Below are 23,677 nucleotides of genomic sequence, written 5' to 3' on the forward strand. Positions count from 1 at the left end.
TGAAGAGGAGGGTGGGTGGGTGGGTGTGTGGGAAGAGGAAGGGTGGGTGTGTGGGAAGAGGAAGGGTGGGTGTGTGGAAGAGGAAGGGTGGGTGGGTGGGTGGGTGTGTGGGAAGAGGAAGGGTGGGTTGGGTGTGTGGGAAGAGGAAGGGTGGGTGGGTGGGGTGTGTGGGAAGAGGAAGGGTGGGTGGGTGGGTGGGAAGAGGAAGGGTGGGTGGGTGGGTGGGTGGGTGTGTGGGAAGAGGAAGGGTGGGTGGGTGGGTGGGTGTGTGGGAAGAGGAAGGGTGGGTGGGTGGGTGTGTGGGAAGAGGAAGGGTGGGTGGGTGGGTGTGTGGAAGAGGAAGGGTGGGTTGGGTGGGTGGGTGTGTGGGAAGAGGAAGGGTGGGTGGGTGGGTGTGTGGGAAGAGGAAGGGTGGGTGGGTGTGTGGGAAGAGGAAGGGTGGGTGTGTGGGAAGAGGAAGGGTGGGTGGGTGTGTGGGAAGAGGAAGGGTGGGGTGGGTTCGGAGGGCATTGTCAGATGTCAAATGTTTGTACAAATGTTTGTTAATAAAGTTAATAATGTTGTCAGAAAAAAAAAAAAAAATTTGTATTTTGAAATGAGTTGTTGGTGAAAGTGGGTGGGGGGGTGTGAAGAGCAAGGGTGGGTGGGTGGGGGTGTGTGAAGGGCAAGGGTGGGTGGGTGGGTGTGAAGAGCAAGGGTGGGTGGGTGGGGGTGTGTGAAGAGTAAAGGTGGGTGTGTGGGGGATGTGGGAAGAGTAAGGGTGGGTGGGTGGGGGTGTGTGAAGAGGAAGGGTGGTTGGGTGGGGGTGTGGGAACATAAATGAAGGGTGGGTGTGTGGGAAGAGGGTGGGTGGGTGTGTGGGAAGAGGAAGGGTGGGTGGGTGTGGGAAGAGGAAGGGTGGGTGGGTGTGTGGGAAGAGGAAGGGTGTGTGGGAAGAGGAAGGGTGGGTGTGTGGGAAGAGGAAGGGTGGGTGGAAGAGGAAGGATGGGTGGGTGTGTGGGAAGAGGAAGGGTGGGTGGGAAGAGGAAGGGTGGGTGGGTGTGTGGGGAAGAGGAAGGGTGGGTGGAAGAGGAAGGGTGGGTGGGTGTGTGGGAAGAGGAAGGGTGTGTGGGAAGAGGAAGGGTGGGTGGGTGTGTGGGAAGAGGAAGGGTGTGTGGGAAGAGGAAGGGTGGGTGGGTGTGTGGGAAGAGGAAGGGTGTGTGGGAAGAGGAAGGGTGGGTGGGTGTGTGGGAAGAGGAAGGGTGTGTGGGAAGAGGAAGGGTGGGTGGGTGTGTGGGAAGAAGAAGGGTGGGTGTGAAGGGTGGGTGGGTGTGTGGGAAGAGGAAGGGTGGGTGGGTGGGAAGAGGAAGGGTGGGTGGGAAGAGGAAGGGTGGGTGGGAAGAGGAAGGGTGTGTGGGAAGAGGAAGGTGGGTGGGTGGGTGTGTGGGAAGAGGAAGGGTGGGTGGGTGTGTGGGAAGAGGAAGGGTGGGTGGGTGTGTGGGAAGAGGAAGGGTGGGTGGGTGGGTGTGTGGGAAGAGGAAGGGTGGGTGGGTGTGTGGGAAGAGGAAGGGTGGGTGGGTGGGTGTGTGGGAAGAGGAAGGGTGGGTGGGTGTGTGGGAAGAGGAAGGGTGGGTGGGTGGGTGTGGGAAGAGGAAGGGTGGGTGGGTGGGTGTGTGTGTGGGAAGAGGAAGGGTGGGTGGGTGGGTGTGTGTGTGGAAGAGGAAGGGTGGGTGGGTGTGTGTGTGGGAAGAGGAAGGGTGGGTGGGTGTGTGTGTGGGAAGAGGAAGGGTGGGTGGGTGGGGTTGTGGGAAGAGGAAGGGTGGGTGGGTGGTGTGGGAAGAGGAAGGGTGGGTGGGTGGGTGTGGGAAGAGGAAGGGTGGGTGTGTGGGAAGAGGAAGGGTGGGTGGGTGTGTGGGAAGAGGAAGGGTGGGTGGGTGGGTGTGTGGGAAGAGGAAGGGTGGGTGGGTGTGTGGGAAGAGGAAGGGTGGGTGGGTGGGTGTGGGAAGAGGAAGGGTGGGTGGGTGGGTGTGTGTGTGGGAAGAGGAAGGGTGGGTGGGTGGGTGTGTGTGTGGGAAGAGGAAGGGTGGGTGGGTGGGTGTGTGTGTGGGAAGAGGAAGGGTGGGTGGGTGTGTGTGTGGGAAGAGGAAGGGTGGGTGGGTGGGGTTGTGGGAAGAGGAAGGGTGGGTGGTGGGTGTGGAAGAGGAAGGGTGGGTGGGTGGGTGTGGGAAGAGGAAGGGTGGGTGGGTGGGTGTGGGAAGAGGAAGGGTGGGTGGGTGGGTGTGTGTGTGGGAAGAGGAAGGGTGGGTGGGTGGGTGTGTGTGTGGGAAGAGGAAGGGTGGGTGGGTGGGTGTGTGTGTGGGAAGAGGAAGGGTGGGTGGGTGTGTGTGTGGGAAGAGGAAGGATGGGTGGGTGTGTGGGAAGAGGAAGGGTGGGAAGAGGAAGGGTGGTGGGTGGGTGGGAAGAGGAAGGGTGGGTGGGTGGGTGGGTGGGTGGGAAGAGGAAGGGTGGGTGGGTGGGGTTGTGGGAAGAGGAAGGGTGGGTGGGTGGGGTTGTGGGAAGAGGAAGGGTGGGTGGGTGGGGTTGTGGGAAGAGGAAGGGTGTGTGGGAAGAGGAAGGTGGGTGGGTGTGTGGGAAGAGGAAGGGTGGGTGGGTGGGTGTGTGGGAAGAGGAAGGGTGGGTGGGTGGGTGTGTGGGAAGGGGTGGGTGGGTGGGTGTGTGGGAAGAGGAAGGGTGGGTGGGTGGGGTGTGTGGGAAGAGGAAGGGTGGGTGGGTGTGTGGGAAGAGGAAGGGTGGGTGGGTGGGTGTGTGGGAAAAGGAAGGGTGGGTGGGTGGGTGTGTGGGAAGAGGAAGGGGTGGGTGGGTGTGTGGGAAGAGGAAGGGTGGGTGGGTGGGTGTGTGGGAAGGGGTGGGTGGGTGGGTGTGTGGGAAGAGGAAGGGTGGGTGGGTGGGTGGGTGGGAAGAGGAAGGGTGGGGTTGTGGGAAGAGGAAGGGTGGGTGATTGGGGTTGTGGGAAGAGGAAGGGTGGGTGGGTGGGGTTGTGGGAAGAGGAAGGGTGGGTGGGTGGGGTTGTGGGAAGAGGAAGGGTGTGTGGGAAGAGGAAGGGTGGGGTGGGTGTGTGGGAAGAGGAGGGTGGGTGGGTGGGGTGTGGTGGGAAGAGGAAGGGTGGGTGTGTGGGAAGAGGAAGGGTGGGTGGGTGGGTGTGTGGGAAGAGGAAGGGTGGGTGGGTGTGTGGGAAGAGGAAGGGTGGGTGGGTGTGTGGGAAGAGGAAGGGTGGGTGGGTGTGTGGGAAGAGGAAGGGTGGGTGGGTGGGTGGGTGTGTGGGAAGAGGAAGGGTGGGTGGGTGGGTGTGTGGGAAGGGTGGGTGGGTGTGTGTGTGGGAAGGGTGGGTGGGTGTGTGTGTGGGAAGAGGAAGGGTGGGTGGGTGTGTGTGTGGGAAGAGGAAGGGTGGGTGGGTGTGTGTGTGGGAAGAGGAAGGGTGGGTGGTGGGTGTGTGGGAAGAGGAAGGGTGGGTGGGTGGGTGTGTGGGAAGAGGGTGGGTGGGTGGGTGTGTGGGGAAGAGGGGCTTGGGAAGAGGAAGGGTGGGTGGTGGGTGGGAAGAGGAAGGGTGGGTGGGTGGGTGGGTGGGTGGGAAGAGGAAGGGTGGGTGGGTGGGTGGGTGTGTGGGAAGAGGAAGGGTGGGTGGGTGTGTGGGAGAGGAAGGGTGGGTGGTGTGTGGAAGAGGAAGGGTGGGTGGGTGTGTGGGAAGAGGAAGGGTGGGTGGGTGTGTGGGAAGAGGAAGGGTGGGTGGGTGGTGTGTGGGAAGAGGAAGGGTGGGTGGGTGGGTGTGTGGGAAGAGGAAGGGTGGGTGGGTGGGTGTGTGGGAAGAGGAAGGGTGGGTGGTGTGTGGGAAGAGGAGGGTGGGTGGGTGGGTGTGTGGGAAGAGGAAGGGTGGGTGGGTGGGTGGGTGGGTGTGTGGGAAGAGGAAGGGTGGGTGGGTGGGTGGGTGTGTGGGAAGAGGAAGGGTGGGTGGGTGGGTGTGTGGGAGAGGAAGGGTGGGTGGGTGGGTGTGTGGGAAGAGGAAGGGTGGGTGGGTGGGTGTGTGGGAAGAGGAAGGGTGGGTGGGTGGGTGTGTGGGAAGAGGAAGGGTGGGGTGGGTGGGTGTGTGGGAAGAGGAAGGGTGGGTGGGTGGGTGTGTGGGAAGAGGAAGGGTGGGTGGGTGGGTGTGTGGGAAGAGGAAGGGTGGGTGTGTGGGAAGAGGAAGGGTGGGTGTGTGGGAAGAGGAAGGGTGGGTGTGTGGGAAGAGGAAGGGTGGGTGTGTGGGAAGAGGAAGGGTGGGTGTGTGGGAAGAGGAAGGGTGGGTGTGTGGGAAGAGGAAGGGTGGGTGGGTGGGTGTGTGGGAAGAGGAAGGGTGGTGGGTGGGTGTGTGGGAAGAGGAAGGGTGGGTGGGTGGGTGTGTGGGAAGAGGAAGGGTGGGTGGGTGGGTGTGTGGGAAGAGGAAGGGTGGGTGGGTGGGTGTGTGGGAAGAGGAAGGGTGGGTGGGTGGGTGTGTGGAAGAGGAAGGGTGGGTGGGTGGGTGTGTGGGAAGAGGAAGGGTGGGTGGGTGTGTGGGAAGAGGAAGGGTGGGTGGGTGTGTGGGAAGAGGAAGGGTGGGTGTGTGGGAAGAGGAAGGGTGGGTGGGTGGGTGTGTGGGAAGAGGAAGGGTGGGTGGGTGGGTGTGTGGGAAGAGGAAGGGTGGGTGGGTGGGTGTGTGGGAAGAGGAAGGGTGGGTGGGTGTGTGGGAAGAGGAAGGGTGGGTGGGTGTGTGGAAGAGGAAGGGTGGGTGGGTGGGTGTGTGGGAAGAGGAAGGGTGGGTGGGTGGGTGGGTGTGTGGGAAGAGGAAGGGTGGGTGGGTGGGTGGGTGTGTGGGAAGAGGAAGGGTGGGTGGGTGGGTGTGTGGGAAGAGGAAGGGTGGGTGGGTGGGTGTGTGGGAAGAGGAAGGGTGGGTGGGTGGGTGTGTGGAAGAGGAAGGGTGGGTGGGTGGGTGTGTGGGAAGAGGAAGGGTGGGTGGGTGTGTGGGAAGAGGAAGGGTGGGTGGGTTCGGAGGGCATTGTTAGATGTCAAATGTTTGTACAAATGTTTGTTAATAAAGTTAAAAATGTTGTCAGAAAAAAAAAAAAAAAATTGTATTTTGAAATGAGTTGTTGGTGAAAGTGGTGTGTGCGGAGCGCATCCAGAGATTGGCGTGCGGAGGGCATTGGAAGATTGAAATGTATGTAGTTGAAGTGTGAATAATGTTGAATGTATGAATGTAATATGTGTGGTGATGTGTGAATGAATCAAAGTTGATTAAAAATGAAAGTATGATATAGCGGCAAGGAAGAAATTATAAGAATGAATAAAAAAAAAAAAATAGCAAAGCGGGGGTAATGTAAATAAAAAGTATTATAGCGGCTATGAAAGAAAGAAAATAAAACAAAATATAATATAAATGGATAATAGTAAAAGAAATGTAGTGTGTCGGCCATTTTATAAATTGAATTGACACTGCGTAGGTGCACGCCATTGTAGAAATTCGGAGCGCCGTTCGGAGGTCATTGGTAGATGTAAAATGTTTGTAGAAATTTGTGTTAATAAAGTTTAACATTTTTGCAGAAAAAAAAAATGTTGAAAAAAAAAAGTTTCTGCGGAGCGCATCCAGAGATTGGCGTTGCGGAGGGCATTGGAAGATTTAAATGTATGTAGTTGATGTGTGAATGATGTTGAATGTATTAATGTAATATGTGTGGCGATGTGTGAATGAAGGAAAGTTGAGTAAAAGTGAAAGTATGATATAGCGGCTATGCAAACAAATAAAGAAAGGAATAAATAATGATATAGCGGCTATGGAAAAAAATAAATAAAGGACTAAATTATAAGAATGGATAAAAAAAATACATTAGCAAAGTGTAAAGAAAATGTATTATAGCGGCTATGAAATAAAGAGAAAATAAATGAAAAGATGGTATAAATGGATAATAGGAAAAGAAAATAGTGTCGGCCATTTTAGAAATGTAATTGACACTGCGTAGGTGCACGCCAAACGTACGCCATTGTAGTGATAGAAATTTATTGTAATTGTAAGTGAGTAGTTTGAGAAGAAATTGAAGTTGATAAAGAGTAGGCGGTGAGCGGCGTCCATGTGCTTGTAGAGGCAAATCTTTGTATTTAGTAGTTGTAAAGGCAAAAGTTTGGTAAATTAATGTAGTTGATGTGTGAATGATGTAGAATGTTAAGTGTGTCGGCCATTTTACAAATAGAATTTACACTGCGTAGGTGCACGGCATTGTAGAAAGAGAAATACATTTGAATTAGTACCAGAGTTTGTGGGGCATTAGTATAAATGTAGAAAGAGTGCGTTGTGGGTGGCGGTTTATAGGGTATTTGCACAGGGCGGTGTAATGTGCGCGCGAGTTAATGGACGCGTGCGGGCGGTGTAATGTGCGCGGCGGCGGGCATATATGAGGTGGGCAGAGAGCGGGCGGTGTAAGTCCGCTGTAATATGAGCTGGTCGTTGCGGAGGGAGAATGAAGGTAATGGGCGATTGTCGTTGCGGAGGGAGAATTGTAAATGTGTGTAATGTGTAAGATGTGTGTGAAGGTAATGGGCGATTGTCGTTGCGGAGGAGAATTGTAAATGTGTGTAATGTGTAAGATGTGTGTAAGATGTGTGTGTGTGTGTGCACAGGGGTGACAGTGTGTGTGTGACAGTGAGTGTGTGTACAGTGTTAAGTGACACTGAGTGTGAGGGGGTGACTGTGTGTACAGGGTTGTGTGTGAAGTGTGGGGGGTGAGTGACACTGAGTGTGTGTGAGTGTGAGTGTGGGGGGTGAGTGACACTGAGTGTGTGTGGGGTGACAGTGTGTGTGTGGACAGTGGGTGTGTGTACAGTGTTCAGTGACACTGAGTGTGAGGGGGTGACTGTGTGTACAGGGTTGTGTGTGAGTGTGGGGGGTTGTGTGTGAGTGTGGGGGGTGAGTGACACTGAGTGAGTGTGAGGGGGTGACTGTGTGTACAGGGTTGTGAGTGAGTGTGGGGGTGTGAGTGTGGGGGGTTGTGTGTGAGTGTGGGGGGTGAGAGTGTGGGGGGTTGTGTGTGAGTGTGGGGGGTGAGAGTGTGGGGGGTTGTGTGTGAGTGTGGGGGGTTGTGTGTGAGTGTGGGGGGTTGTGTGTGAGTGTGGGGGGTTGTGTGTGAGTGTGGGGGTGAGAGTGTGACATGTCAGCTTACCAAGGAGTCGTCAGAGGTTCTGGCCGTGTGGTGTGACTGCAAGTGTGTGAGAGTGAAGGAGGTGATGTCACAGTGGGGCGTACCTCTTGGACCAATGAGATTCACCGGGCGTACCTCTTGGGCAATGACAGTCACGGACCAATGAGATTCACCGCAGATAGCACTAACCTCACTAACCATTCGATTTTATATATTAAGATACATACACACACATGTGTATACACACACACACACACACATATATATACACACACATATATATATACACATATAAATACATATACATATATGTATACATATGTATACATACACACACACACACACACTGTGGGGGGATGAGGGGGTGCCGACTGTTTAGAAAGCAGGGAGGGGAGACAGCCTGACAGGACAGAGGGAACTCACCTGTTAATCTGAAGCGTGGTCTCCGTTTTACTCTGGGAACTGAACAGCTGCGGGCAAGTTACTGAAATGAAGTGATTCCTTCCAAATCCTCCTGTCCTGTGATGACTGTCGGTATCCTCCTGTGTTCCCCTCCAAAGCGCTTGACCAGTGGGCTTCTTTCATCCCCCCGAGACCCTCTGCAGAGTGCAGACCCCCTCAAGACGCGGCGCAGCGAAGGTGAGAGAGTTAGATTGTCGGTGGAGTGCTTCTCCGCATGGGGTCTGCACAGCTGCAGACCCCCTGCGGAGAAACACTCCTCCGACAATCTAACTGTGCCTGTGCAGGACACAGAACGGAGATCTTGGAGCGGGAAGGGAGGTAAATGCTCTGTATGTGCAGGAGACAGAATTCTTGGAGGGGGAAGGTAGGGCTGGACTAGAAATTCACCACACTTTGCCTGCCAATTCGCCACATGTGGCGAATGGCTACAGTGTTGCCCACCTCGGTTCCATGGGAACCTCACAGGGCTGATCAGAAGGGGTTAACGTAGACATATCATTGGGGGTCAAAGTAACCGGAGGTACAATCGGGGTTAGGGACCGTGGCAGCTTTTACGTTAGGGGGCAGTGATAGTGGGACAGTTTGGTCATTTCCTGGAGAGGGAGATATGTCCACAGGTTTAGCGACTGGACTGGCAGTACAGGGGGACTGCCAAGCGGCAGCGTAGCTGGCGAGGAGAGGGTCCTGTTCTTTTATGCAAATGTCCAATGTCAGGGAAAGTACACAGAGCGTGTTTTGTGCGTCAGCCAACATGAAGAGAGGGTCCTCTCGTACTACGAGAATGTCCAATGATAAGGCCAGGGCATAGAGTGCATCTTGGCGTCGGCCAGTTCCGTAGGGTTCACATTATCCCAGGTTAAACGGGAACCAGGGGAGCGAACACAAGTGGCCAGAGATTGTTTTAAGTCCTTGAGGCAAATAGCCTTACTAATGAGATCATAACGGCATCTTTTTTGCAAAGGGGTTAAACCTTCATACATATACAGACCTTCAATCCGAGGTAGTATTTGCACAGATATTGGGACAGGTCTGCAGGCCGGGACATGATTTCAGATAGAAACATACCAACCCTCACCACAGGGCGGTCGAGTTTGTGGGGCCGAGCATACTGTCACGGTTGTGCTTGCCACAACCCATGGTCGGACCGCGTGGCTGAGGTGGGGTTGTATAAGCACCGACCTTAGACCGCGCAGGCTGATCCGGATTGCGCAGTTCGTAGTCGTACATAGCAGGGTCGGGACTGGAGAAGGCAGCATCGTCCGTGGACAAGCCAGGGTCAGGATTGGAGACATCAGGGTAAACGTTATCTAAGCGGAGTTTCGGCAACAGTGAGTCAACTAGGTCCCGCTTCAGCGTAATAGCTGCAAGAGTCCAGAGCGGGCCTGTGCAAGGAGATAGAGAGCTACAGACTTCAGGACTCGTAGACCGGACTCTGCTAAGGGAAGGGCAGCAGGCCTCAGGAAACAGGAGCTGAAGTATACACTGGAGGTGCTCCGCTTCAGCACAGGAACCAGGACACGGCCTCTGCAATGGAGAGAGAGCAGCAGGCCCCAGGAACCGGTAGACAGGCCTCTGCTATGGAAGGACAGCAGGCCTCAAGAAACAGGGAGCTGAAGTACACACTGGAGAGTACTCTGCTTCAGCACAGAGTCAGGAACAGGCCTCTGCGTGAAACTACCAGCAGGCCTCAGGAATCAGTAGATAGGCCTCTGCTATGGAAGCACAGCAGGCCTCAGGAAACAGGGAGCTGAAGTCAATACTGGAGAGTACTCCGCTTCAGTACAGGAGATAGGAACAGGCATCTGCGTGAAACTAGCAGCAGGCCTCAGGAAAGCAGGTCTCTACGTAGAGAGTAGTAGCTGGCCTCAGGATACTCAGGAAACACAGGCCCCTGCATGAAGGCTAGCAGCAGGCCTCAGGAACTAGGGAATAGAACTAGAGAGGTTAATACACAACGGAGCCAAGCCTAGGGCTTATGGCAGAACACGTGTGACATCCAGGAAGGATTATGCTCGGCAGAGAAGCATTGTGGGAAGGCTGTATTTAAAGGTCAGTGAACCCATAGCAGAAGGGGCGTGTGACAGTATTGCTTTAATGAGTGAATCCAGGCTGCAGTAGATATCAGGGTAAGTGTTCCAGGACTGCACAGGTCTGTAAGGCAAGGTAAGCAGTAAACTAAGGTGCGGATCCGTTACAGTAACCCCCCCCCCCCCTTCACGTGAGACCTCCGGGCAAATAAGACCACTCATAGAGTTGGGGACCTGGAATTGTTCCTGAACTGTCTAAGATTGGGAGTAAAGTCATGGTCCAGAGACTTGTGGGCACTCCTTTGTGTACCCCCACCCCCCGGTGAGAACTGCGGCCAGACAGGGCAATCCATGGGTCTCGGGGACATTGAGTTGTTCCTAAAGTTTTTTAGGCGGAAAGGGGATCCGTAAACGAGCAGTTCCTTGGCGAGTACTGTTCTAGGATATGAGGGTGGTGGTAGAGACAACATTGGTACATGGCTCGCCACGCAAAATGGCTTGGGAATCCAGGGCTGTGAAGAACAGGGGTTTCTGGAGCAGAAACAGCAGAAGAACCCCCACTGGGAGCCGAGTCTTTAGTAATGGGACCAGAGTTCAGGATAAGCGGCATCGATAGATGATCGAATATACCAGGGCGACCTTCGGGAAAGACAAAGTCTTGGCTGACCTCTGCATGTAGGAATTTGAGAGGGTCTTTGTAGGAGGACATGTGCAGAGGTACACAATGGAGACTGTTGTAAGGTGAAATCATAACAAGGCTTTATTGTGCCTGTCGCTTAAAACACAGCAAAAAAAACAACATAAGCGAAATAGTGAGCCAAACAAAGAAAACCTATCTCTGCTTTGGTGTCTATCCACACATGTAGCTCAGCCCTCTGTGACTGGGTTGGTTAGCTAGGCTCTTTTCCAGCCCAAATCATGGAGACATTTATCAATACACAGACCTAGATAATAGTCTTATATGAAAAAGTCTTATCTGTTAGCTGGGCAGGTGTAGGGGAAGCTTCTCTGCTCTCCTGGATCCGCACCCTTGTGTGCACAGAAAATGACAGGCTCCAGGTTACAATCTTGTCCCCTGTGTCTTGAAAGCAGCTCTGCTATTTCTTCTGGCAGGGCTCAAGACAAGTGTCCCTTCCTTGGTTCAGCCCAGTTGTGGACTAAGGAATCTCACTTCCTGTCTCAAAAGACAGGCTTTTCTAAGCAATCAGGCAGTGGTGTTAGTTAATTGCCTACCAGCAGTTAACCACCACACTGCTGGATTAGAGGCATATTTGTGAACAGGGATAAGTCCCCTGTTAGATACCTCCCCTGTTTGTGGGAAGCTCGGGCTTACCACGGCCAAAGCCCATCCTTCCACTCTCATTCAACTTCTTTCTGTGACTTGGATGAGAGTGGATGGAGGAAGAGAACCCTCTGTCCCGCTGGATTGGACCCCTTTCTCGAGTTTATTTTTGTCTCCTCCCGAAGGTGCTTGAGATCAGCACTTCTCAGTTGCTCGAGGAGGACTTTTTCCAAGTAAAGTCTTTTACAGAGTGCGCGGTCATGAGATTTCCGTCGTGTCGAGCACTCTTCTTTTTGTAGACAAACTGTATGGCAACAGTTGTAGAGCAGTTAGGACTAGCCCGTAGAGTTTTCCGCTTTTGAAGCGGTCTTTCTGCACCTCCGCCACACAATGGAGTCGCCAGTTCAGCTTCTTTGGGACTGAGTTGCACCTCCACCGCCCTTTCCAGAGAACGTCCTATCTTTTCAGCTTCCTCAGCTAAGGATTCTTCTGGCTTTGATTCTACACTCCTACCTCTGTTTGTTGCCTGTTGGGCAGCTGTAGGTTTGGCTAGTGCTTTCTTAGGTGGCTCAAACGCCGTAATCTTGTTTTGAAGGTGCGTGGAGTCCCCAACTCTCGCTGTACCCTTGTCGTCCCGGGCATTAGTTACTGTGGGATACTGGTGCTTGGTCAGAGCCAATACCTTTTTACGTATCGAAGGAATCTGTAAGTTACTGGTCTGCAGAGTCTCAACCTGTTTGAGTGCGTCTTGCAAGTCTCTTCGCAGGGAATTTATCTGCGTACTTTGCTTTCTCTGAGCTTGCTTCCACATTTTTATTGCATTGTGAAGCACTATGAACTTCTTTGCTTGGGCCACAGTTACTTGTTTCAGTTTCTGGACCTTCTTGTGCTCCCTTTTGTGCCGCATCACCTGGGTTCTAAGCTTGGCCTTTAGCGTTGCTTTGGTGATGCTCAGGGTAGCCTTCAGTTTCTCATGCTGCTTTGCGGGAACATACTGGGTAATCAGACGTTCCTGCAGCACTTAAATTTCTTGAACAGCGTGCAGATTGTCTTCCTGCAGAGTTCGCTGCTTCTCCTCGGCCTTCTCGAGGTGCGTACGCAGACCTTGCAGTTGGTTCTGCAGTCGATGCTCTGCTTCAAACTTCTCACCTTCTAAAAGTCTATTTATTTCTTTAAGCTTGTGCAGCTTTTCATTTTTTTCCTTGACGTCGTTTGTCAAATTAAAATTTTCTTCTTTGAGTTTTAAGTTTTTTCTTTGTAATCTTAAATTTTCTCCTTTTTCAGTCTCTGTACTATTCAGGGCCTCCTTGCAGTCCTCCTTCCATTTACGCACATCTGCTTTGAGAATGACAGTCTCTTGGCGTGAGACTTCCTTCTCTAGGTTGAGGGTCTGAAGCTCCTTCTGGGAGACTTGGAGATCTGTATTAAGATTGACAATCGTTTCTTTAGAAATGTCCAGCTCCTCAGTGAGACTGTGTAGTTCCTTTCTGGAAACTTCCAGGTCTGTGCGGCAGATGTTGGTCTCATGATGTGAGGCATCCAGTGCTCTGCGGAGTGTCTGAACCTCTTTCTGAGATACGTCCACCTCTGTCCGGACACTGTTGACCTCCTGTTGTGAGGCATTCAGCTCTACGCGAAGAGTATGAACCTCTTGCTGAAAGACTGTCATCTGCTTTAGTGCCTCCTCATACTTCCGCTTTAGCGTAGCCACCATTTTATCAGATTGGCTCTGCTTTTCATCCATGGTGGAAATAGTAGCATTTGCAGTATCTAGCTCAGTCTTGAGATCGTCCAATTCTGTCCTGGCTAAAGAGTAAATTGTGAGCACATCTTTTTGTAGCTTCATGTTATTTTTCTGTAGCTCTGTGTAACCATCTTCCTTTTGTTTCAATTGTTCACGGAGCATATCACAGTCATGCCTGGCATTTTTCAGGGCATCTTCAGGGCTGGTCAAGGAATCCTCACTCACTGGTTCCGGCTCCACTTCCCTGGGATGGTTGGTTGAGGGTTCCTCACTGTTGGCACAGGACAGACACTTCTTTGAGGTACACGACTTCTGCCTTGGGCCCTCTGGATATTCGGTTAACTGCGGGACGAATTCTCCATTTTCTCTAGGCTGCAGGGCAACTCGGCCCCCCTTTTTCTCCACAGGATCTGCGGACGTGTCTGTTCCTACCACGGTAAGTGAAGAACCGCTTTTCTTTTTCTGCCTTTTTGTTTTGGATGACTCTGTCCCATCAGGAATACTGGGGTCTCCTTTATTTGAAATTTTAGCAGCGTCACTGGATCTACCCAGCTTTTCTTGCAACTGTAATAGCTGACGGAAATATTCGGTGATCCACTGCTCCCGCTCTGCCTCCTGCTGATCATATTCGTCATCAAAGGGAGAGGTCTTTTCTGTTCGTACCGAGTTCAGGCACCCCCACCATTCTTGGGGTGTTTTGTGGGTGTGACTCAGTTCAGGTTCCCCGTAAGAGATGTCTTCCTCTTTATTGGACTGGAAGGTCCACTCTTCTGTGGGGTAGGGTTCATTACAGGAACGCTGCATCTTGTCCTCCCATTTTTAGGCTATCAGGTGTAATTTTCTTCCTGACCTCAGGAGGCGCTATTGCAGCTGTTGCTACTGTATTTGCTAGAACCCTCAATTGTGGTAGTCCTACAAGTGGGCATATTTTGCTTGTAGAGGTCGTAGCTCTCACAGGCATCTCTGTAGAATTTTTCTTTCTTGGATAAGTTTTACAATATCAGCAGTACTGTACATGCATTTTCTCTCATCAGGTATACAAGATGTGCAGTTGCTAGGTAAAAAAGTCTTGCTTTACACCATTTACTTGCTAGGTGCAATCTCTCTGCTTCAACCCAATTATGTGGTTTTCTGTTTGAGTTCAGTAATTTTCAGTCTCATCTTTGGGTATTATAGCATTCCCACTCCACACTTTGGGTGTCTGTTTTGCTCCCAAAATACATAAGCAAACTTTTTTTACTTGCAGAAAAAAAAACATTCTTTGCAGTGGAATATTTATTTCACTCCCAGCAGGGTAACTCAACACTCATCAATTGGCTTTGAAATACCTTTTACACAGTTCAGCAATCCCTTTTTCCCCTATAGGGCAATTTTACACTCAGCATTTGTTTGCTAAAAATTCCCCTGCTTAAGCACAGTCTTGTATCAATTTTCACACTTTTCTGCATATACTCCATTCACAGCTGGTAGCCCTATGCGGTGTGGCAACCTTTATTTGCAAAATCAGTACCGCTCATGGGTCACCATCTGTATTCACTGCTTCAGCGAAACTTTTCAAAACAACAAACACCTATCCCTTTTTAAGGGCTGACTCACTTCTTGAACCCCGACTATGGCTGGAGGCAAAACCCCTATTTCAATGAGCATATTACACTTTGTGATAGGCAAATAAGGTTAGCTGCTTCAGCAGTCTCTCTCCTCTTGGGATTGGGGAAAAGAGTCCATCTGTGGTTTTGTTGGTTTCAGTGCAGTTTAAGTTTCCTGCCTGGGTGTGTATCCCTTTAATTCTGATCTCTGCTGCAGGTGAATCTTTGTTTTTGTTGCTCAGGTTTGTTTGCAAGACTGTATGCAGGCAAAAGCACAAAAAAAAATTCCACAGGCAATCTCCAGCCCTTTAAACTTCAAAGGCCACCTCTCATCCCAAATTTCTGACACCATATGTAGGAGGACATGTGCAGAGGTACACAATGGAGACTGTTGTAAGGTGAAATCATACAAGGCTTTATTGTGCCTGTCGCTTAAAACACAGCAAAAAAACAACATAAGCGAAATAGTGAGCCAACAAAGAAAACCTATCTCTGCTTTGGTGTCTATCTACACATGTAGCTCAGCCCTCTGTGACTGGGTTGGTTAGCTAGGCTCTTTTCCAGCCAAATCATGGAGACATTTATCAATACACAGACCTAGATAATAGTCTTATATGAAAAAGTCTTATCTGTTAGCTGGGCAGGTGTAGGGGAAGCTCTCTGCTCTCCTGGATCCGCACCCTTGTGTGCACAGAAAATGACAGGCTCCAGGTTACAATCTTGTCCCCTGTGTCTTGAAAGCAGCTCTGCTATTTCTTCTGGCAGGTGTTCAAGACAAGTGTCCCTTCCTGGTTCAGCCCAGTTGTGGACTAAGGAATCTCACTTCCTGTCTCAAAAGACAGGCTTTTCTAAGCAATCAGGCAGGTGGTGTTAGTTAATTGCCTACCAGCAGTTAACCACCACACTGCTGGATTAGAGGCACATTTGTGAACAGGGATAAGTCCCCTGTTACAGTCTTCTCATCCAGAGGTCTCCCAGGTAGTGGTCAGCGATGGTATAGGGTTGGTGGAGCATTTCCAGGTATTGGTATGGAAGGTGACAAGGCAAGCAGTAAACCAGGCTTAGAGACCGAAATCTTGGGATACATACAAAGTATTTCTAACACAGAGGAAATAACAGGGGCAACAGAAGGTTCCGAGGGGGATAACCATGGGTTCGCAGAGGCAGAGAAGCAATCAGCAGTGGAGCTCCCAAATACTGGGGAACCCTCAGTGGGAGTGAGTAGTATAGGCTGGGGAGTAGGAATAGGCTTTGGGGCTTTAATATCAGGAACTTGAGAATCAGGCAGTGCAAGGGTAGTGGAGGAGGGGAGCTAGCATCAGAAGCTGAAGTCTGTACTTCAGTGACAGGGACCTAAGAGACTACAAAAGCAGCAGCGAGTAGAGGAATAGACTCCGGAGCTGGAGGCTTAGAATCCATAACAGGAACATCTAGCAATGCAGGGATACTGATAGGAGAACTAGCATCTGGAGCTGGTGCCTGGGAGTCAGTGACGGGTAATGGGGGAGTAATGATGGGAGTTAAAGAGACAATAAGCGGTAAGTTGGAACCGTGTAAACTCTTAATAGCAGAAGATTTAGATGTAAAAGAGTCTTATCCAAAACTGCAAGGGCCCTAACAACAGGGGTGCTTGTCATGACAAAAACAGAAATAGGCGTGTTTACTAGTGCAAAAATTCTGATAACGGAACTCCTAGCCAGTGGTGAGGGTGTCTGGGTTTGACTAGTGAGAAAATCAGATATAGTGATAAGTGACTTAGAATCAATCACTGAAGTTCTAAGTTTGCTGGACATGTGTGAGAAAGTACCCTTTAAGACAGGAGTTTTAATTTTTACCCCGAGTAACCCAATGGTTGCTGGAGCCCATTTAGACGCAGTGCTGAGGGACTGAGGTTTAGCAAGGACAGGAAAACGAAATAGCTCAGATTTAAACACCAGGACTTGTAATATAGGCAGGGTGGTCTCAGACTGTACTAAGGGAGTAACAGCAGATATGCTGATCCCTGGAGGGTTTGCATGGGCAGAGAAATCAGGGGAACCAAAAGCAAGGACGGCCTCTATAGGAAGAGATTCTGAATCTGAAGGAAGGTTTTTTCCTCTCAGAGTAGCGGGACCGACAAGGCAAATTTCAGAGAGAGGGGAGACTGTGTACAGGCTTCTAGCAAGCACATATGAAAAAGCGTCACTTTTGAGTGAAAGCAGTGTGTCAGCAAACATTCCTGGGAACACAACATGAACCCCAGGAGGGGCATAATGACCACAGTACGCTTTTAACCCTAAGCTTTGAGAAGAGGAGAACACAGACAGTACGGAGGGGGGAGGGTGGGGGGGGGTAATCACAACTGTACTGGTCTCTGAAGTGGGTATTTGGTAAGGAGTGTCTGGGAAACCAGAAATGACTGCAGATTCCACGACGTGGGGACTATGCGCTGAAGCAGGGATCACCGCTCTCTGGGTGACAGACTGGTTCAGCGAAATACCCAGGAGTGGGGACTCTGCGACCAAGCTTAGGAAAAAACCTGGTACCAGAATACATTTAACTGGAATCAGAACTTTAGCTGAAGTTTCAGGGGGCACAGCAGCTGAAACGTACGCTGAAGCAGTGGGTTTATAGCAAAGAATATCTAAGGACTCCGCAACGTTAGGGGAGTCATTCAATGCAACCTCTGCTGTCAGACTTGGGGACTCATTCTCTGAGGCTAGAACGGAGGCATTAGCTTGGAGGCAGCAAGAATTTACAGGGGTTAATGCAGATAGTACCTGAGAGTAAAAAATAGAGCGTTTTTCCTCTGTAATTGGAGACACAAGGGATTCCTCTTCTGGAGCTAGGGACGTGACCTTGGCTGGCGAAGAACAGGGACTTACCAAAGGAGACTCATAGAGCTGCCCCACAGGGGTTAATACAGGAATGACCCTGGGAACAGAACTTAGGAATTCAAGCTTAGAACGTGGAAGTAGAAGGGATTATTTCGCTGACGGGAGAGCACACAGAACTGCCTAGCAGGGGTAAAGCAGGAAAACCTCAAGGGCTGGACTGGGAGATTCAGAGTTAGAAAGTGAGGGTAAAGAGAGCTTGCACTGTGAGAGAGACACACAGACCTGAGAAATGCAGGGATTTACAGTGGGAAACTCATAGGCCTGACTAGCAGGGGTTAAGACAGGAATAAGGTTGAGTACAGAAGTTAGGGGTTCTGAGCTAGAAATAGAGGGTAAAAGGGATTTGTTCCCGGATACTAGAGCCTTAGTGTTGGCTAGAGAAATATACATATACTACAGGGGAACCTCACAGGGCTGATCGGCAGGGGTTAACGTAGACATATCATTGGGGTCAAAGTAACCGGAGGTACAATCAGGGTTAGGGACCGTGGCAGCTTTTACGTTAGGGGGCAGTGATAGTGGGACAGTTTGGTCATTTCCTGGAGAGGGAGATACGTCCACAGGTTTAGCGACAGGAATGGCAGTACAGGGGGACTGCCAAGCGGCAGCGTAGCTGGCGAGGAGAGGGTTCTGTTCTTTTATGCAAATGTCCAATGTCAGTGTCATGGAACAAGAACTGCATTTCTGTTTAATCCCCCTCTTTCCTTTGCAGCTTCTGCCTGTCAGTTCTTATTTTCAGCTGCATGGAGTTTGCACACACATACTGTGCCTGTGTGATATGTAACAATGTTGCATTTCTTGCCTCTGGGCATGTAATCAGTGAGCTGCTACTGCAGCCTCTGAGATCCTCACCAGAATGGTCTAGTCTGCCCCCCCCCCTGTTTTGTTCTAAGATAGTGTGTCTCAAGACTATTCCTTTTCCCCACATTGCTCCTCACTTCCTTTTCCACCCTGGAGACAGTGAGTACAGCACCCATCTCTGTCACTCTCCCATGACAAGGCCATCTCTTTCTACAGGTTTCTAACTATAAATCACTACTACACACCATTCACAAGAACCTGTATTCTGCTGCCTTTTCCAATAAAGTGGAGGAAATATTATAGGACTTGGAGTGATTTAAAAGGAAGCTGAGTTAATGCTATCTGGGGCCATTCACACATCACACGTGACCCTGGCTTCAGAATAGTCAGGGAAAGTACACAGAGCGTGTTTTGTGCGTCAGCCAACATGAAGAGTGGGTCCTCTCGTACTACGAGAATGTCCAATGATAAGGCCAGGGCATAGATAGCATCTTGGGCGTCGGCCAGTTCCGTAGGGTTCACATTATCCCAGGTTAAAGGGGAACCAGGTGAGCGAACACAAGTGGCCAGAGATTGTTTTAAGTCCTTGAGGCAAATAGCCTTCATACATATACAGACCTTCAATCCGAGGTAGTATTTTGCACAGATATTGGGACTGGTCTGCAGGCCGGGACATGATTTCAGATAGAAACATACCAACCCTCACCACAGGGCGGTCCGAGTTTGTAGGGCCGAGCATACTGTCACGGTTGTGCTTGCCACAAACCAGGGTTGGACCGCGTGGCTGAGGTGGGGTTGTAAAAGCACCGACCTTAGACCGAGCAGGCTGATCCGGATTGCGCAGTTCGTAGTCGTACGTAGCAGGGTCGGGACTGGAGAAGGTAGCATCATCAGTGGACAAGCCAGGGTCAGGATTGGAGACATCAGGGTAAACGTTGTTCAAGCAGGAGTTCGTCAACAGGTAGTTAGGAGTTCCCCGCTTCAGCTTAGGAGCGTGAGCGCGGGAGTGGCCTCTGCGCGTGCAGCGCCCATGGTACTGGTCTCAGGAAGTGATAGGCAGACCGGAGTGAGCACACCGCCTGGCAGCACTGGTAAAAAAATGTGTAAACCGCGATCACAGCATCTCCAACAGCCAACGCATTGAAAGGTAAAAAACTTTATTAACTAACAGTGAACATCAGCAGCAGTACACTCTGACGCGTTTCGTCCAAGGTTGGACTTTATCAAAGAGTGAATTCCCACGCACATGAGCGAACCTAATATAGGGGATGACGTGTCACAGCAAACAAATCAAATGCAGGGATGGACCTTCCCCTTCATCTGCAGAATAATTAATTAATAAATCTCTTTAACACGTCACTCCCCATAGCCACGGTCGACATATGCAACAAAAGACATAATATACCCTTACACTAAAATCTAAAATATAACACACAAAATTATATAAAACACATTGTTAAAAACAAGAAGCTGAATAATCACACACATAAATAAATTATTCAAATGGATCATAATATGGATAACTGACAATAGTAATATCATATGATACAAAAAATAAGATCAATAATAATAATATATAATAAATTACAATATATATCAGCTAGTAATTTAAATACAGACAATATGAGTGAATACATGATTAAATATTCTAAGAAAACAGATAATATAGACTTCTATATCAAAAAGTAACAGTACCAGACCTTGGCATATTCTTTAGTAATATATTACTTTGATATACACTTCAGAACACTCCCCACACATACAGTCACCCAACCAGAAAGTGTTTAAGTTCCCACTCCTGGTTGATGCCGGCCGGATGGAGAGTGTTCAGAGTGTACACCCAGTACATTTCTTGTTTGTTTAGCACACCCTCTCTATTACCACCTCTTGCATGACAGGGGATGTGTTCAATAGCAGTATAAGAAAAATTAGCTATTCCTCCTCTAGGACATCTAGAGAAGTGTCTAGGGACTGGGTGGGATACACCTTTCCTCTTAATCAAACGAACATGTTCTGCAATGCGAGTTTTAACTGGTCTAATCGTTCATCCAACGTATTGTTTCTCACAACCACACTGCAAAAGATATATGGTAAAGGCTGTATTGCAGTTTAAAAATTGTTTAATATAGTGATTTCTCCCGGTTTTATCAGACGATATAACCTTAGTGCTATGGACATATTTGCACATTGAACAATTTCCACATGCATAAAAACCTTTCGGTATCCCCTTAATGTTTGGAAATTCTGAGCAAGACTGGAAATAACTTGGAGAGAGGTGTGAAGCAAGCGTTTTAGCCTTGCGAAATGTGAATTTGGGCCCATTTCTTGTAAATTCCGAAATGTCCCTATCAAGGGACAGTGTTTGCCAATATTATTAATATTAATTTAGATTTGTCGATTATAAATTGTGATAAACAATGAACTTGTGTCACTGTACCTAGATAGGGGTTGCACATTATCCTTATGTAGAGAAGCAGTAGAGAAATATAGGGACGACCCCTAGGAACACCGAGGCTACTCCCCCAGCTAAGGTATATATTGTTTTCCACTTGATTGGAGACAGACACCAATATTGAGATATAAGGAATATAATGCTATGCAGCCCTCCGGTACTCACATCAGGGTGGTGGGCTATTGTGATTACCCGGTAGAAGTAAAGAGAGGTCCCTCCTGGAGAGGCACCTCCAAGTAAGTCACGGCCCGGTCACCCTCCGCCTCACCTCCACCCTGTGTCCCGCGATGAGGTACTCAGTCGGTCGGTACTCACGATTCCGTGTGTGTATACTGCAAGCCTTGAGAAATGTACTGGGTGTACACTCTGAACACTCTCCATCCGGCCGGCATCAACCAGGAGTGGGAACTTAAACACTTTCTGGTTGGGTGACTGTATGCGTGGGGGAGTGTTCTGAAGTGTATATCAAAGTAATATATTACTAAAGAATATGCTAAGGCAGTGGTTCCCAAACTTTTTCGGTTTAAGGCTCCCCAAGGCAATCAGAATTTTTTCAAGGCTCCCCAAGGCGATCAGGATTTTTACGCGGCGCCCAAAGTAAAAACAAAGGTGTATATACATACCTAACAGTTGCAGTGCGCAGTTGGTGTCTCTCTCAGACACTCTCACACACTAACTCTCTCTGACCGCACTCTCTCTCTCTGACCGCACTCTCTCTCTCCCTCTCTCTCTCCCTCTCTCTCCCTCCCTCTCTCTCTCTCTCTCTCTCAGAACTCTCTCTCTCTCTGACCTCTCTCTCTCTCTCTCTCTGACCTCACTCTCTGACCTCACTCTCTCTCCCTCCCCCTCTCTCTCTCTCTCTCTCTCAGAACTCTCTCTCTCTCTCTGACCTCTCTCTCTCTGACCTCACTCTCTGACCTCACTCTCTCTCTCTCTCAGAACTCTCTCTCTCTCTCTCTGACCTCTCTCTCTCTGACCTCACTCTCTGACCTCACTCTCTCTCTCTCTCTCCCTCTCTCTCTCTCCCTCTCTCTCTCTCTCTGACCTCTCTCTCTCTCTCTCTCTGACCTCACTCTCTGACCTCACTCTCTGACCTCACTCTCTCTCTCTCTGACCTCTCTCTCTCTGACCTCACTCTCTGACCTCACTCTCTCTCTCTCTCTCTCTCTCTCTCTGACCTCTCTCTCTCTCTCTGACCTCTCTCTCTCTCTGACCTCCCTCTCTCTCTGACCTCCCTCTCTCTCTCTGACCTCCCTCTCTCTCTGACCTCCCTCTCTCTCTGACCTCCCTCTCTCTCTGACCTCCCTCTCTCTCTCTCTGACCTCCCTCTCTCTCTCTCTGACCTCCCTCTCTCTCTCTCTGACCTCCCTCTCTCTCTCTCTGACCTCCCTCTCTCTCTCTCTCTGACCTCACTCTCTCTCTCTCTCTCTCTCTCTGACCTCTCTCTCTCTCTCTCTCTCTCTCTGACCTCACTCTCTCTCTCTGACCTCACTCTCTCTCTCTCTCTGACCTCACTCTCTCTCTCTCTCTCTGACCTCACTCTCTCTCTCTCTCTCTCTCTGACCTCACTCTCTCTCTCTCTCTCTCTCTGACCTCACTCTCTCTCTCTCTCTCTCTCTCTGACCTCACTGTCTCTCTCTCTGACCTCACTGTCTCTCTCTCTCTGACCTCACTCTCTCTCTGACCTCACTCTCTCTGACCTCACTCTCTCTCTGACTTCTCTCTCTCTGACCTCTCTCTCTGACCTCTCTCTCTCTCTCTGACCTCTCTCTCTCTCTCTGACCTCTCTCTCTCTCTCTCTCAGACACACAGACAGACAGACAGACACTCTCTCGCACAGACAGACACTCTCTCGCACAGACAGACACTCTCTCGCACAGACAGACACTCTCGCACAGACAGACACTCTCTCGCACAGACAGACACTCTCTCGCACAGACAGACACTCTCGCACAGACAGACACTCTCTCACAGACAGACAGACACTCTCACTCTCTCAGACAGACACTCTCACTCTCTCAGACAGACACTCTCACTCTCTCAGACAGACACTCTCACTCTCTCAGACAGACACTCTCACTCTCTCAGACAGACACTCTCACTCTCTCAGACAGACACTCTCACTCTCTCAGACAGACACTGTCTCTCTCTCACTCTCTCAGACAGACACTCTCTCTCTCACACTCTCTCTCTCTCAGGGAGGGAGGAAAGGCAGGAGATCCGTGCAGGCAGCTCCCTGCACAGACACACACACATACAAATAAATACACACATAAATACACACATAAATACACACACACACACACACAAATACACACACACACAAATAAATACACACACATAAATAAATACACACAGATACATACACACAGATGCAGATACACACAAACACACACACAAATAAATACACACAGATACGGGGGGGTGGGGGAGGGTATGGCTGAACGGCTAAGTCCCTGCACGGGGGATTATACTATCCTTATCCTTACAGTCTTCTCATCCAGAGGTCTCCCAGGTAGTGGTCAGCGATGGTATAGGGTTGGTGGGAGCATTTCCAGGTATTGGTATGGAAGGTGACAAGGCAAGCAGTAAACCAGGCTTAGAGACCGAAATCTTGGGATACATACAAAGTATTTCTAACACAGAGGAAATAACAGGGGCAACAGAAGGTTCCGAGGGGGATAACCATGGGTTCGCAGAGGCAGAGAAGCAATCAGCAGTGGAGCTCCCAAATACTGGGGAACCCTCAGTGGGAGATAGTATAGGCTGGGGAGTAGGAATAGGCTTTGGGGCTTTAATATCAGGAACTTGAGAATCAGGCAGTGCAAGGGTAGTGGAGGGAGGGGAGCTAGCATCAGAAGCTGAATGAAGTCTGTACTTCAGTGACAGGGACCTAAGAGACTACAAAAGCAGCAGCGAGTAGAGGAATAGACTCCGGAGCTGGAGGCTTAGAATCCATAACAGGAACATCTAGCAATGCAGGGATACTGATAGGAGAACTAGCATCTGGAGCTGGTGCCTGGGAGTCAGTGACGGGTAATGGGGGAGTAATGATGGGAGTTAAAGAGACAATAAGCGGTAAGTTGGAACCGTGTAAACTCTTAATAGCAGAAGATTTAGATGTAAAAGAGTCTTATCCAAAACTGCAAGGGCCCTAACAACAGGGGTGCTTGTCATGACAAAAACAGAAATAGGCGTGTTTACTAGTGCAAAAATTCCTGATAACGGAACTCCTAGCCAGTGGTGAGGGTGTCTGGGTTTGACTAGTG

The sequence above is a fragment of the Ascaphus truei genome, chromosome 2 (assembly GCF_040206685.1).
Source record: "Ascaphus truei isolate aAscTru1 chromosome 2, aAscTru1.hap1, whole genome shotgun sequence".
Classification (NCBI taxonomy): Eukaryota; Metazoa; Chordata; class Amphibia; order Anura; family Ascaphidae; genus Ascaphus; species Ascaphus truei.